The sequence below is a fragment of the Pinus tabuliformis genome, chromosome 3_2 (assembly GCF_031772625.1).
Source record: "Pinus tabuliformis cultivar Carrire ecotype Pingquan chromosome 3_2, CPIR1, whole genome shotgun sequence".
In the NCBI taxonomy this organism is placed as follows: domain Eukaryota; kingdom Viridiplantae; phylum Streptophyta; class Pinopsida; order Pinales; family Pinaceae; genus Pinus; species Pinus tabuliformis.
The window spans coordinates 595,079,215-595,091,691 of NC_142302.1; positions in this window are offsets into that span (position 1 = coordinate 595,079,215).

Below are 12,477 nucleotides of genomic sequence, written 5' to 3' on the forward strand. Positions count from 1 at the left end.
ATAAAATCAAGCACAGGAAAAGTACACCTTACCATCCACAGGCCAATGGCCAGGTGGAATCTACTAATAAAACATTGGAAGGAATTATCACTAAGACAGTAGCAATGAATAGAAAGAATTGGGAAGAGAAGCTCAAAGATGCACTCTGGGCTTACAGAATCATGTGGAAAAACACTACAGGATTTACACCATATCAGTTGGTGTATGGAAAAGAGGTACTGCTTCCTATTGAATTTCAAATACATACTTATAAGATAGCTGCAAATTTAGGAATTGATCTAAATGAAGCACAAAAAGAGAGAATTTGGCAATTGAACCAGTTAGATGAAATGAGGCAGCAAGTGGAAGAGACAACAATCCTAATGCAGAAACAAAGGAAGCAGTGGCATGATGCACACATTAAAAAGAAACAGTTCAAAGAAGGAGACTGGGCTTTACTCTTTGACTCTAAATTCAGCGATCATAAAGCCAAATTTACCACACATTGGATGGGCCCATATGAAATAGTTAAAGTATATGAAAATGGATCAATCAAGCTTACTACCAATGATGGAGAAGGCAACACCTTTCTTGCCAATGGCCATCGGTTTAAACTCTATCATAAGCCCATTAGCAAGGAGGATTTTATTCACACTGTATCTCAGCAAAGGGAGGTTGAGATATTGCAGCCTTCAGCTGTGATATCTCTACCTTAGTTCATTCAATTTCATTTTTGCTTTAACAATAAAATAAAATTAAATTAAATTAAAAAAAATACAAAACAAAAAGAAATAACAAAAAAAAAAGAAAATTAAAAAATTAAAATAATAATAATAATAATAATGGTTTAGATGTGAAAACCAACCTCTGGCACACTCTAAACCCGAATTCTTACTAGATAACCAATCATTTGGCTGGTAAGAATTCCTTGTTCTACTTGTTTATTGTTTTTCATCCATTAAATAATGACTTGAGGACAAGTAAAAGCTTTAGTGGGGGAGAAGAATCAACAAAAATCAACATTTTGTTTTCCCTATCTCATCTCCTCATTTTTATATCTTCAAGGAATTTGTTTCAGTAATTTAGTATTTCAATAAAAGAGATGTTTTTGTTCTAATCAGAGGGATCTGTTCAAGCAATATGCAGTAGGACCTGTTCAGAAGACTATGCCAACATTGAAGAAACAGTGAGGGACCTGTTCAAGCAATGAGATATGCAATGGGACTTGTTCAGAAGACTATGTCAACATTATCAATATCAGAGGGACATGTTCAGAAGGCTATCAACATCACCAATATTAGAGGGATCTGTTAAAGACTGCATTCAAGATACATCAGGCTACTTTAACAAAGTTTTCAAAGGTTGTTTATCATCATGCTTATAATCAAGGCTACATCAACACCAAGGATAAAAGAAGCTTCACAAACATGGTTCTTCAGAGTTCTTCAGATTTTAAAGGGACCTGTTATATTCAATTTCATTTCAAAGGGACCTGTTTTGGACAGTGAAGACCAGTCATATTTGGACAGTGAAGATCAGTCCTACCTATGCACGCCAAATCAGCCATTGTCAACCAACAAGTGTAATGTATTGGTGAAATTTTTATTTTTAACATTTAAAATTCTTGAATTATTTTAGTGTTAAAAATGATGATTATGATTGCTTGTTATCAATTTCAAAAACCCCTATACCCATCACCCTTGTAACATTCCTAACTACTCAACTCTGCTATCATTTCCCATCACACTTTAGCCTATTGCCATATTCCTACTACGATTTTCAAACCTTTTCCTACACCACTCTTCAAACCTTGTCATCAACTCCTCATTTTTAAATCGGCCATCAAACCTTGTCATCGATCCATCATTTTTCAATCGGCCAAGTACCAACACGTAGTGGATAAGTCGTTCCATTGGAAAGACAAGTGGTAAATCATTGGAAAGACAAGTGTTAAATGATTTCGTTCATTTTGAATGTGGGAGTTATAAAACAGTCTTTTGACCCAAGTCGGCTCATGAAACATATATCCATTATCATCACTACAACACTCTTTATATGTATATGTTGTTCTCATGATTGTACCTATGAGAATCAGTACCACTCCTATGTCTTTATGATGTGAATTCGCCTTCAACTCTGCATTATCATTATAGCAATTGGGTGAAGGTCGACTGTTAAGTTTTCACTTTATAAAACTCTCAGCTCATAAAGTGCGTTACCATGTGAGTGTTCAAACTCTGAGTTTTCAAAGAGGTCCGAGACAGCAGGCGCTACAAAGGGAGAGCATAGCAAACAGGCTTACCACAAGTTTCTACCGCCGCCCAAGCAATTAAAGAAGGAAACACTGAGAATCGAGGGCGTTACCAGGTCGGCTAAGTGGAACGCAGGAAAAGAGGTAACACATTGAGAAAACCCTAATTGAATTGTTAAGCATAAACAAAAGGGTTAGAACAGAGATTTTTTTTTTTTTTTTTAAATGACCAATAGAGCAGAGCCTGAAACATTTGATAGTTCACAATGTCATGATGACTGTGTCACGATTTTAAGGGAAAAATACTGGTCATCTTTTCTAGAGAAATTCAATGGAAACAATGAAGAAGTGACAAAGCAGTTTGCATTCACATTCAATGGAGAGAAAGCATTAATAGGAAACTTCTCTTTTAAAATTTCAGAGGATACCATGGCACAAACATTGGGAATCAGTCCAGAAGGGGAAAAGTATTTCAAAACCAAACAGTTTAAGGAAAAATCATGGACTCGGTTTATGTCTAGGTCAAGGGTTTCCTCTGTCAATTGGAAAAAGCGTGTTCCCAGAAGTTGGCTAATTCACCCTTGGGACGAAATGGTATCCATTATTCAGAAATTTGTTACATGTGAAGGACGTTACAGTATAGTATACCTATATCACATAAAACTTTTGTTGCACTTAAAAGGTCAATGCACTATCATTTTGCCCTACTTCCTCTTACAGAGTTTGAATAAAATGTCGAAGACCATTCAGAAACGAAAGGGTAATGAAGATAAGAGTTTGTATCATTTTGGGTTGATCAAGATTCTAATTGAATTTGAGTTGCAGAGGAGAGGAAAAACATGGAAAGAATTTTTAATTGCCAATCAAATTAAAGAAGATGAATAGGAACAACAACAAGAACGCACAAAGTTTATGCTTGATATTGATGATGAAATCCTTGAGCGTAAGTCAAGCAATGTCCCTCAACCTAGCGGTGGTGTAAGGACAAGAAGGATGAGGCAAGAAACTGCCAAGGAAATTGAACAAGACAAAATCTTCACTACTTATACGAGAAGATCAAGGAGAATACAAAAGAACCAAACAAAAGATGATCAACCAGAGTCAAATGCAAATGCACCAATGGAAATTGAAAGCAGTGCTCATTCACAGCCAGAACAGGAAGCAGAAATGGAAATCGAGAGTAACAAGGGAGAAAGGAAAGAGCCAACATCTACAAACAAGAAACAGAGAAGGTTAGAGAAACAAATTGAAGAGCTAAAAGAGGAATTGATGGAAGAAAACATGTTAGAGAAGGTCATAAAGAAGGAAAATGAAATGTTGAGAGCTCAGAGCAAGAAGACTCAGCAAAAAAATGAGAAACTGAAGGAGAAAATCAAAGAACTTAAGACTGAACAAACCGAAATGTGCAAATGGGCGACAAAATGGTACACTCAGAAAAAAGCTTTCAAAGAAAAATATAAGAATCTGAAACATGAGTTCCAAGTTCAAAAGAATGCCCAAGTTCAGAAGAGTATAGATGTATTGTTACAAGCGGCAGAGGCACAAGCAGGAACAGAACATAAAGGAAGCACATCAGGATTAGCATGAGGACATGCTAAATCATTGAGCTTGGGGAAGATGTTGGTACTATTTTATTGCCATCCTTTTCTTCTAAAAATCCATCATTCATCTATCATTTTCTCCCATAAACCCCTCATAGTCCATTGAAATTGATCAATTAAGCATTATAATTGTTATTTTAAATTAAATTTAATTTGTGGATTTTTATGTTAAAAATTAGAAATTTTCAACAAAATTACGGGATGTCATGACTTCCTGTAATTGGTTTATGTTGTGACACATGGCATGGCAGGAAAATCAAAACAGAGGATAGGAACGTGATCACGGATGTACATACATGGTGAAAGATCTATTCAACATCACATCTGGAGCTCCTGGATACATGGTAATGCTGGTCAAATCCAACCTTCTTGGTCATAAAAGCAGTGAAAAGCCAAAGTTACCTAAACTGATTTTGTTCTGTTTTAGAAATCAGTTAAGATTAGAAACAAACAAAAATCGCCTTTTTCATTGTAAAAGAAGAAACATCTGGATGATAGTATATGTACATTCGATTCTAAACCTTAAGGAATGTTAGTGAATGAAGGATAATAAACATTGAGCAGACTTAAGACTGCGTATTGTATTGTTACTAGAACTCTGTTCTTTCATGTAATTGATTTCCAGACTTTAATCACAGGCAGCGTTTCATCATTCCAGTGTTTTATGTGTTAACGGTTTCATCATCTGAAGTTTTCTAAGTGTACCATCAACGCGTGGACGGGCCCTACGTGGGGACTGGTATACTTTCATTTCATTTTCATAGCATTTAGACTTCATATCTGAATAGCGTTTGATGCCATTTCTTTGCTTGTGAATTAATTAATTCGATTAGAAGTTCTTGCGAGTGTTATTGTATGATTCATGGTGATAGCTTGAAACTTCAATTGCTAAATTATTGAACAAGATCTTGTAAAAGATTTAATTGAGCACTGAATTTCAAAGTATCTATGTGGACTCTGTTTTCATGCATTTGAGTTTTAGTATGCTTAAAAGAGTCTTTAGTTTTCATGAATTTGATTGTTAGGATGCTTAGTGTGTTACCGAGAAAGAGTTTTTGTGAATGATATCCTTGTAAGAGGATTGAAAACTCAAACTAGTAACACACTGTGTTTTTAGAACAGTGAATTAAATTAGATGATCTGAGTGTTTAAAGTGTGAAAGGAAACATATTCCAATCTCTTGTAAAAGAGTGTTGTAGCCTGTCACAGTAGACACTTATCTAGGTAGATGAGATTCTTTTAAGTCTATAGATTGTAGACACCTGCCTATAAGTTTACCTACATTGGTTGACATTAAATTTAGTCTAATCTAGACCCCTGGATTGGTCACTACAAGCATTTCACTTAACATGGAGGTCAATAGAAACATAGAGCTCGTTTGAGGAATGAATGACCTTATAATCTACAGAAGGAGGTTTCCCACAAGAGTTGGATGAAGAGTTGGAACCATAAGGAAAAATCGGATTTGGAAAGACATCGTTCTCCTTGACATGTAGAAATATTTTATAGAGGGAGAGACCTTGAATAGAAGGCACTAGAGACGTTGCTATCAGGGACATAACTTTGGAAAATTTCTCAAGCATATTACCATCATGAAGAATTTTATCATTATTTTTTATAGGAAAAAATGAGGGGGTGTGAAACCACTTACCTAAGGAGGGATGATGATTGTCGTCATTGTCTTTGAGTTTGGAATCCAAAGGATCCTTCTCCCTCAGTCCTGAGGCCTCAATCTACATGTTCAAAAGTTTCCTAATATAAACTTTTTTAGATGATTAGAATTTTTCTTTCTTGTGCAATTAGAGACGAGGTGACCTACCTCATGGAAAGGAAAAGAATGGAAGAGCAACTTCCAATAATCAATCTTTTGATTCCATGCAACCTCGTTGAATACCAATTCAATATCCTCTAGGAAACCTTCACTGGGGTTGATCTCCACTTACTTCCATGCCACTCATCCATCTTGCTTTGAAAGGAAAACTTCCTCCCAACAAACAAATTGGCCAATATGATTTCCTATTTTTTCCAAAACTGATTTGTTCTAGAATGGCGTTGACAAATATGTGAGGAGGGCCCATTTTCTTTTCATTCACATGGGGCTAAGCGAAGCGTCGAAATCCATATTCCACTTTTGAAGCATCAACCTAGATTTTCACCAACATTAGTCGGAGGATAGGAGAGTCCTCACTTCATCTACTTTAGTGAGGATACCACATAATTAATCTTTAGGAAATATGTGGAATTGCATAAAGCACTGATAATAAGAACCCAATTGGAATCGATCAAGTGTGGTAGAGAAGAAGGTTTAACCACCTTCCTAGCAAACCGACCAATTAGATCCCTATACATTTAAGTTGTAGAATGTATCAAAGGGGAATATCATCCTCTATTACCATTTAAATATTTGAATTTCGTTGCTTTATAGGCTGTCACATGATGCTTATTGTGATTAGGGCTTGCTGTATCCAGAGACGGAGCATGCTTAGCAGAAGGAATCAGGCATGGAACCTCCAAATGTTGTGCATTATCTGGATGATTTGATGACAAATTAAATAAGCCTTGAGGAAAGTGAGACACTTCCACTATCATGTGAATGGGAGGTGAAACCAATGGGTGATCCTTTATAAAAATAAATATTCATGGGATGCGTATGAATGCCAACTTTAAGGGTTATCATCGCCATAATAAAATAGTTCATCATCCATAATAAACTCGAGAAGAAAAATGCCAACGAAGACTTAAACTGAGATGAGTGACATGGAAATTGGAAAGTAAAATATGCGAGAATCCAACAATAGAAAAATAGAACCCAAAAAAAAAGAAACTCCCCGCCCCCAAGAAACACGGATCACAAGAAGACCTAAGTGTTTTTATCAATATTAACAACTTATTGTTCGTGGTATGCCACTTTTTTTCATTGGTAGTATTACACATCATATTTAGTCCATATATATCAAATATTTATATAATCATTTTTCTTATTTTTTAAATTTATTTAATTTTAATAAATATTTTATAAATTAATAGTTAAAATGAATTTAAACTAATTTATTCATTTATATTGTAAAAGTTTTTATTTTAATATTTTAAAATATCAATATTAAATACAATTTTATTTTAATATTTTTCAACAAAATTTTAATTTTATATATATATATATATATATATATATATATATAGATATAGATATAGATATAATTGTAATTTATTCATATTAAAAAGTAAATTTATTATTATTTTTATAATTATATATATATATATATATATATATATATATATATATATATATATATATATATATTATTCATATTCAAAAAATAAATTTATTATTATTTTTATAATGTAACACATTTTTATTTTAAAATATTAAATATTTAGTATAATTTTATTTTAATATTTTCCAATAATATTTTAATTTTATATATGTATAAAAAACTATGATTGATATGTATAAATTATAAATTTTATGTTTTTTTGTTTGTTTATTAGGCAATGTGAGTTTTGAGATGACTAGCATGTTTAACCTGTGGTTTGAGCAGCCACAATCCAGGGGTGTTTAAGCCAAATTTCGAATAAGTGACCTTTTAACCACAAATTGTCTTAATAGAACAACCTGTCACTTTATATTCTACACCCAATAGAAAATCCCATATTTTATGTTTATAAAATAATAAAATATAATAATTTTTTTGTATTTTATTAAAATAATAAAATATAATATTTCCGTATTTTATTAAAATAATATATCTATATATATATATATATGAAAATTTTTAAAATCTAATAAAATATAGAAATACTTAATATTATTTTATAATTATTTATTTAAATAAAATTAATAAATAAATATCTAAAATTAAATTATTTGTTTTAATCAATTTAATTTGTTTTAATTAAAAGTAATAAAATAAATATATAAAACTTATAAAATTAATAAATTAGATTTTAAAAAACATACTTTAATTTTAATGTGTAAACATAGTAAAATATTATAATTTTTTAAAAATAAATATATGAAATTGAATTATTTATTTTAATTAAGATTAATAAAATAAATATATAAAATTTATAAAATTAATAAATTAGATTTTAAAAAACGTAGACGGAGACGCGGGCCACAACAACCATGTAAGCCGGTTTTGGTATTCTACAATCAGAAATTAAAATTGTGAGAGCGGGCTTTCACATTCAAACTCAAAATTCAAATTCAAACTAATATGCGAATTAAATGCCTAGGTTGTATATCCCAACGTTCCTATAGACTGCGGACTGGTGGTGGGGATCAAGGCGGAGGCGGCACGAAATTCCTATAGCTGTATGTCCATATATGTATGCAGTTATCAGAATATCTGACATCCCAGGACCAGGGCTGTCCCGTAACCACATTTATTGTGGCCGATTACCATCACATAAAAGGGCGTACTATAAAGCATTAAAATCCCTATAGCATGGGATTTATGGTCCCATACTATTGGGTACCAATAAATCCCATGATATTGGGTATTTAAGACTCTTAAGAGTACATTTGGTCAACCGAAATACATCTCTGCATTCGCATGAGCATGAACATGGCAAGCGATATTTAATGTGACTGGGCATGCACCCGATAGCAGCTCCACCATAACATGAACCATGTGTATAGTCCCAATCAGGGGTTAAATTTGACGCCCGTATGCCCGTATTTCTCTTTTTTACCCGTAAAATACGTCTTAGTTTTAAAATTCCACGTCATGGGCAACTTGCTATTAATTTTCAAAAACGTCATATTGATGGGTAGGTTTAAAAATTAAAAGTTTAAAAAAAAAAATTATAAATTTTATATATATATATATATATATATTTAACCTTATGTCATATATTTTTTATACATGTAAGTTACAATGTGGCCACTGGATTGTTGAAGAATTGTTTGTGACTATATGTAACCTTATAATCTCCAGCCGGGGCAATAGGCAATTTGCAAGTTTAGCGTTTAGTGACAAAGGATAGTGATCAGATGGCTATCAGATCTGCGGATTTTGCATTCAATTCGCATTCGGGTTTAGCGCTTGAGCGTTTACCACTGTACCAGACTACCGCGTGTCCAAGATATGGCAAGTAACAAGTTACAAGGCGAATCGGCGATCCTTGACATGGAAGCGTGCTCAGTTGGATTTTCATTAAAAAATACAATTCTGGGAATGTATGCCCAAGCGGCGAGGGTCGACTCGCCGAGTCGTCAACTATACTTTTGTGCCAGAGACGCTACACAGTTAAAACCAACATCAACCCCGGTCCCCAACAGAGTTCTGGTCGTGTGTCTGGTGCGATTTCTGTTGAGTTTTCAGCTTCTGTCATCAGTTTATATACATCGCCGATTCGCGGTGGCGGAAGAGCAGTGCCCAACTTAAATTTTGCGTTGCCAGGTTTTTGAAATCCCTCCCTCTCTCTGTGTACAAATAACAATTACACTGTTATAGCTGGTAATTTCTTGAAGTGATTCATGGATGATATAATTGTGTGGTGCCACATTTTATTTTTTTGGATGTGCTTTGCTTTAATTCCAATAGACAGCGTTGCTCTTTCAGTGGTATTGTTAAATAACTTTATTCAAACTTAATCACATCCTGTGGGGTTGAGAGGAGTTTGTGAACACCGACAACGATCCTCTGGGGTTGAGCGGATGTTAGCCTCTCTGAAAACAAACAATGTTCCTTTCGCCCAGTCAACTCTCAAAGTCTGTTTGCCAAAGAAAATATTTGGCATGTAAACTCTCAAAGTCTTTGTTTGCCACCGAAAATATCTGGTATGTTAAATACAGACAATTTGATACTGGTGGCGCAGTTGTAAACTCTCAAAGCCTTTGTTTTCCAGCGAAAATATCTGGTAGGTTAAATACAAACAGTTTGATACTGGTGGGTAGGCTGCCGTGGCCCCATTTTAAATGTTAAATCAGTTTTTCAAGCTTTTACCGTTGCGGTCGGTAAATGTCCAGTTCTAAGTATATTGCGTGGGATCCACGAGGGTTTGTTCACGACTTTAATTAATGTCTTAATATGGTGAATTATTCAGATCTGGATGTCCTTAAAAAAAATTGTTTCGTTTTACAGGTTAATCGATTTATTAGTCCCATTCAGTATTAGATTCCGTGAAAGTTAACGATTAACGTGAGTTCCGTCAAAAATAACTGTTTTGAAAGTGAAGGCTCATGATTGATTACCTGTACCCCAGTGTTCGAGTGGGGCTGATTTCAGAGAGGCTTAGTCATGCCAAGACAAATATGAATGGGACCGGGGACCTACTTGTGTTGATTTCAAAAAGGCTGAATCGTGCCCATACAAATCCAAAGGGAATATTATGGAATCATCTAATTTTATAATACTTTTATTTTTATGTGGCGAATATGCAGTGAATCAAAACAAAATGTTTCTAATAATCGAATTCTGAAGACTAAAATTGACTTAGAATTAGATTAAGATTTTTAACAACGTCACTACACTCTGCGCAAATCTTAAATTTTAGTAAGACTTTAATTAACCAAAACTTTTGACCTAATATTCATCAAATGTAATTTAAAAAAGCCCTTACTACCAAAATAACTTTGGAACTTTCTGTATTCTGATTTTCCAGGATAACATCGATCCAATAATGGGTAGGATTGTTGGACACTGGTGGGTAAGATTATTTGTAAAACGATTCCAAACACGAAAATTTGAGAGACAAAAATAAAAAATTAATAAAAAGATTTTCTTGTATTTTCCTACAATAAAAACTTATAAATGACCTCTCCAGAAAATTTAAACATTAAATTAATTAATCTTTTAATTTATTAAAATATTTAATTTAAGACATCTACCCATACAAAATAATCCCATCTACGTTTCTACCCAAGGCAGGATATTAAATTAATTAATCTTTTAATTTATTTAAAATTTTCATTTAAAATATCTACCCATACAAACTAATCCCATGCTAACTGGTGGCTATAGGTAAAGAGCTCACAAGATTTACAGGATGTTAGAAACATGAACACAGACAACGCCCCTCTGCGCCACTCAACTCTCAAATTCTTTGTTTACTAACTTAATCGCTTCTCCTTTCATTTTCTCGGCATATACTTTATAAGGAATCTATTTTTTATTCCAACTCACAGCGTTTCATGGACTCACAACTATTGTTCTTTTAATGGGATTAACATGGTAGCGACTCAAATGGAAAACATGATATGTGTGAGTTAACTATTTTTGTCAAATTTATTGCAACAATATTAACATTCATTATTTTCATGTGAAAGTAATTATGAATATATATTTTTTCACTTCATAATATTATTTTTTGTTGTTTTTATATATATTTCCCATCTATTTTATCACTATTTCCATTTTAAACAAAAAAAACTCAGAACATTTGAACAATCTGGAAAATTTGCAGAAAAATTTGATCAGCAGGTCTCACAACAAAGTGTAGCAATGAGACTTTTTTTCCAAAGGAAAAAACGAAACTTTTTATTAAGTATATAAAAAGTTTACATTGCATATGCCGTGGCATCACTGCTCATACTGAGCTCTGTCAAAACTGAGTTCAAAAATTTCTGCCTTTTTGTCTGTAGGCAGCTCCCTTCAGGTGCTGTCACTATTCCTGGTGTGTGCTGTCCAGTGGCTTTTAGAAGCCAAAACACATAGCTGCAACTATGTATTGTTCATGATGTATATACAAAAAACAAAATTCGGGTCTCCTCAGGAGTGAGGAAAACAACCCATCGCTGTACATGAAAAGATAATATGGCCGCATTGTTATAGCTGTAATGTTTAAAGCAGTACAAAATTTTTGAAAATAAGCATAATAAACAGAGGTTCCTGCCAAAGAAAATCAGAGAGGATGGAGGTAAGGAGGCTGGTCCGATCTTCTGATGTGGCCTTGTTCATCTTCTTCTATTTTCCAGCTGCCCAAATCCTGTTGAAGACCATCTTTAGATAGCTGATCTGCCATGGCATTTCTTTCCCTGAAAATGTGACAGATAGAAAAACTATTAAACATTGATTTCAGCCTTTGAACTTCCCCCAAAATTTGTTTTAAAGCCTGATTCCTGCAAGTACTGAGACCATTAACCCATCTGATCACGTTTTGAGAATCCCCAAAAATTTGAATAGTGAGGGTGTGCCTATGGATGAGCCAGCATAGAAGGAGTTTTAGGGCGCTCAATTCTGCATAATTGTTGGAGCCTGCTCCTAACCCCACGGAAGCTTTCAGGGAGTGAAGTGGGGATAAGTGAATGATAATTCTTGCTCCTGCTAAGTTGTTTTGAGATGCACCATCGAAGAAGGCCCAAGGGATTCCTTCTAAGATCTGTAACTCTGGGGCAATTCTTTGGGAAGAAGAATCCTTAGGTTCAGGAAGGCTTGAATAGATGGCTGCTCCCTGAATGGCAGTGAGAGCTACAGGAGTTTCTTTATCTTGAAAGATGCTCCTGTTTCTAGCTATCCAAATCCCCCAGCTGATGATGAGGGGCAGGTTTCGTAGATTCCCGGTCGCATGCTCATTCCACCACTTCTGCCAGGCTTCTTGAATATTGATGCCTTCCCAGACTAGCTTTATGTTCAGGATGTTTCCAATCTCACACCATACCTTAAGTGATTCTGGGCATTTGAGAAAAAGGTGGTTAACAGA